The sequence below is a fragment of the Rattus norvegicus genome, chromosome 13 (assembly GCF_021556685.1).
Source record: "Rattus norvegicus strain SHRSP/BbbUtx chromosome 13, alternate assembly SHRSP_T2T, whole genome shotgun sequence".
NCBI lineage: Eukaryota > Metazoa > Chordata > Mammalia > Rodentia > Muridae > Rattus > Rattus norvegicus.
Genome location: NC_141546.1, coordinates 1,737,712 through 1,742,016, shown reverse-complemented (window position 1 = coordinate 1,742,016; position 4,305 = coordinate 1,737,712). Strand labels below are relative to the sequence as shown.

Here is a 4,305-nt window from a genome sequence, read left to right as displayed (position 1 = left end):
TTTTCTTGGCAATAAGGAGATAATTTGTGGTATAGTGGTTGTAATGAGGTAGAGAAGGCAATATGCATAGTCAGGCCAATGCAAGACTATACTTTAACCTACTGCGCGATGCCTAGTACATTAAGCTTGCAGTTCTCCAGACAGCATGGGTTATTATTAAAGTGTAGAAGATTTCTTAGAACATTTCATGTCACTGTGTCCATCAGGAATGTTGACAGATGAAGTAAGACAGGCCCAGAGAAAAGAAAGTCAGTATAACATACAACACAGAATGTAGTAGGAATGAAGTGGTATGTGGGTAAGGGTTTCACTTTTCATTTATTACATACAGCATATTAAGTAGGTCCCCATTCATATGGAGGAGATTTTAAAGAGAGACACCTGTACCATTCCTTTGACTATCAGGCTATTAGAATAATGATTCCCCAACAATGACAATTTCCCAGAAATCTCATGCTGAGAGATTTAAAAGGATGTTGCCTGGCCCCAATCAGAGGGAATATTATTTCCTAGCTAGATATTTTATACAGTTATGAATACTTATTTAACCCCTTGCAAGACCTTGCTGAAGAACCATTTTATGGGACATTTGATCATGAAAAAAGGCTTACATTGAAAATGGATGGGATCTGCTTTTATAATGTATTACCACATAACTTTTAGCCCTCACATCTTAGCACCCCAGAAAAAAAAATTCTGATTTACAGAATAATGTACATATTTTTTACTCAGTAAATACCATCATTCTACTAATAAACATAATTATAGCCACCTTTGTTGCTAGTACTGAACGATAGAGTTTTAAATTAGCTCAAAACTCAGCAACAGGATCTGACTCAGGAAGACAGACTGTTAAAAATGCAGGAGAACTGGTTCAGAGACACTGACCCTCCTGCTTATCACAGGACTGAGTAAATTAGTAATGGGTTTTGTTATGCCCCTGTGATGTTTGTTCAAGCCCCCACTGTTCTCTCCAGCCATTGTGTCTTACAGGTAGTATTCCTGGAAACCAGAAGGCCAAGCCTAAGCAGATGTGTTTCAGATGCAGATGCCTCATCAACTCTGACAAACATTTACCCTAAAGGGCAATCAAGATCGGTTCTCAGGAGAATGCTTGACCTTTCCCTTCATTTAAACCCTAGAGTCCTAAGAACAATTCTGTGACTTTGAGAGTTTCCCCTTGTGACATTTTTGGTATTTCCTTTTGACATCCCCCCATCTCCTGGAGCTTGTGACTTCTTCTTTTAAAAAGTCCTTCTCCCAGCCACTCGGGGTCAACACCTCTGTCTCCTGCGTGGGATATGTGTCGGCCCGGAGATCTCCATAATAGATCTCTGTAATAAACATCACCTTTGCATATTACATCCAAAATGGTCTCTCTGTGTCTTGGGTCTGCGACTTCCTGAGTCTTGAGTAAGGGTCTCTCTTCGGGGATCTTTCGGTACTTATAAACAAATATACATTGTATTTTGATTCTCTGACACCCCTCTCTCCTGATAGATAGATAGATGATAGATAGATAGATAGATAGATAGATAGATAGATAGATAACTAGAGAATAAGTAGATTCATAGATGCATAATACACAGACAGATATTTCTTTGTGCATGCATGCATGCATGTGTATGATTGTGGGATGAGTAGCTCTGGGCATGTGTATGCTGAGTACTCTTCTAGACCCCAGGTATGCAAAGATAAACAAGATGTTTGAGACCCCTGAAATCACAGAAATTATAAAGTATTGATCAGGATATGTTCAGGAGCAAGAAACTCTTATTCTAAAACCTGAGGTTTCATCTAATGTGTTGCTGTACATACAAAAATATCCAGAGAAACAAATCACCCAGTCAGACATCTCAAGGTCTGCTCTAATTCTCTGAATTTCTTCTGACCTTATTGTAGAGATGTATTCAGAAGACATAGATATTAATAGACATCTCTCCTAGCATTCAGCCTCTAAGAAGTTATTACTCAGCCAATGAGGTAATTAAGCAAGTAATGACAATTACTGTCAAGCCTTATAATCTGGGTTTGATCCATGAGACATATAGTAAAAGAAGAGAAATTACTATTACTATATGTCTTCCTCGTATATCTACATGCATACCAAACAATCCACACATACAAAGAGGAAGACAGGTACACAGGCAGAGAGAGAAAAAGAATTAATGAAAGGAAAAGGAAGTATAATCGCTTCTCGGCCTTTTGGCTAAGATCAAGTGTAGGAAAAGGAAGTATAAAAAGTTTTCATATGCTAATTTCTATATGAAAAATAGGTTTGGTATTGAGAAATAATTACTTCATAGTTATTTGACAATTGACTGTGTCTCACTTCTAACAATACTGTTTTAGGCCAAATCCAGCTTTTAATGCCTTGCCTGAATCCTCCATATAAAGGCATAAGAAGAGTAAGGAGTATAGATTTTGTCACAAGTTTTCCTATGTATCTAATACACTGCCTGATATTTATATATTTATATACCCATTAATGCTTATAGAATTAATACATTTTAGAAAGCCAAGAGAATCCAAAGGGTAATAAAGTTTTGTTTTTAAGGTTACAGAAAACTGCAATTTTGGATTTGTATAGCTAATAAAAAATTAAGAATTAATTTCTTCATACCAAGGAATGTTGCTGAAGTTTTGTAACTAATGAACCCTCTTCAACAGTTATAGCCTGAATCTGCCACTGAGAGTCTTGGAAGAAAAGATAATATAGAGGGCAATCTTCCCCCAAAGCTTACTTCCTTGTTAAAATTCCCAATGGGTGCTTGTTCTCAAGCAAGATATAAAGTTGTCAATTTCTTGTCTATCTCCCTCCAATTTAAACAGAGCTGTCCTTTGAGATTCACAAGTGTTCAATTGTCATGCTATCATTGCATCTTCCAAAATATCGACTTCAAATGGGAATTCCCTTCCTCACCAATTACTCAAAAGAAATGTGTTAGGAAAAAATTATATTCCCACTCCTTTTGCTTGGTGCAAGATACAGTATATTCAATGCTGTTTTAAAATGGCTGTTGTTTCAGAGCAAACTTCAGAGGTGGGAAAACTAACCAGCTGTTCTCAAGGAACTAGGAATATTTCAATTGATCTTATAGAAAGGACTATCCTGTTCTTGTTCTCTGTTCAGTAAGATCCATGTCTGTGCTCTCTCTCTCTCTCTCTCTCTCTCTCTCTCTCTCTCTCTCTCTCTCTCTCCCTCTCTCTCCCTCTCTCTCTCTCTCCCTGTTTCTCTCTTTTCTTAATAACTCATACTACCATAACTACTCTCTTCAATTTAGAATCTGAGAACGTTAATCCCAGTATATTTCTAAAAAAGATTGAGAAAGAGGGAGCCTGATTTGTTGAATTTTTTAAAGGTAGAGTTTTCTACTACTCCAACTGGCTTCAAATTATATTCTAATGCTCATCTTCTCATACTGCTTTTTGCACCTCTATGGTGTTTTGGTTAGAGTCTCTTGCCAACACTTCCTCTTCAAATAGTTCTGTGATGGAACCCTCTGCTTCTTGCAAAATAAACAAGTGTTATTTCAACTCAGCAACATCAGCAAACCAAAACAACAGCCTCATTGGAACTGTGGGTAGTGTCTCCATGACTAAGCCTGTTGGCAAAAAACAAACAAAAACTAGCAATGGATGAACGGCTGGATCTTGTTCTCGTGACAGCCCATACAAACAACTTTTCCAGAGGCTGTGGTCACTTCTTAAGTTTCTGAAAATTTTCTGCTCCTTAAAAGTTGCAATAACATTGACAGGTTTGGTTTGTGTCTGTGCATGTACATCTGCGTGTATGTGTGTGTGTGTGTGTGTGTGTGTGTGTGTGTGTGTGTGTGTGTGTGTGTGTGGTAATTTTCTTCTGTTGGTATTGCTGGAGTTCAGTGATTATAATCTTTACAATTCTATAGCCAACATCTTAACTTCAGTCTGCGTCTATGGCACTGATATATTATAACTGGTCATGGCTTTAGATCATGGCTTAAATGGTCCATTCATTTCAAACTCTTCAGTCTATTCTCATCTCCACTCAGAAATGAGAAGTGCTGCCTTGGCGAGAAAAAAAAATAAAAAGAAAACAAAACAAAACGTAGATGCTCTCAAGATACTTGTACTTAGAATATTTTCCAGAACTGCTTTGTGTTATTTGTGATTAAGTAAAGACTGTGTAGAGACCCTTCATCAGGTATTGCCAAAGTGTCTTCTTTTTACACATTAAGTAGCATGTTAGGAGCAAGGTGATGATTCAGTCAGTAAAGTACTTACTTTGTAATTATCGGGGACCAGGGTTCAATACCAAGAACCAAT

General features: G+C 37.4%; 1 pseudogene; it reads left to right on the top strand.

Moving 5' to 3' along the window:
- Positions 1 to 2,189: 2,189 nt before the first annotated feature.
- On the top strand, positions 2,190 to 2,357 carry LOC120096431 (U2 spliceosomal RNA; annotated as a pseudogene).
- The last annotated feature ends 1,948 nt before the right edge of the window (positions 2,358 to 4,305 follow it).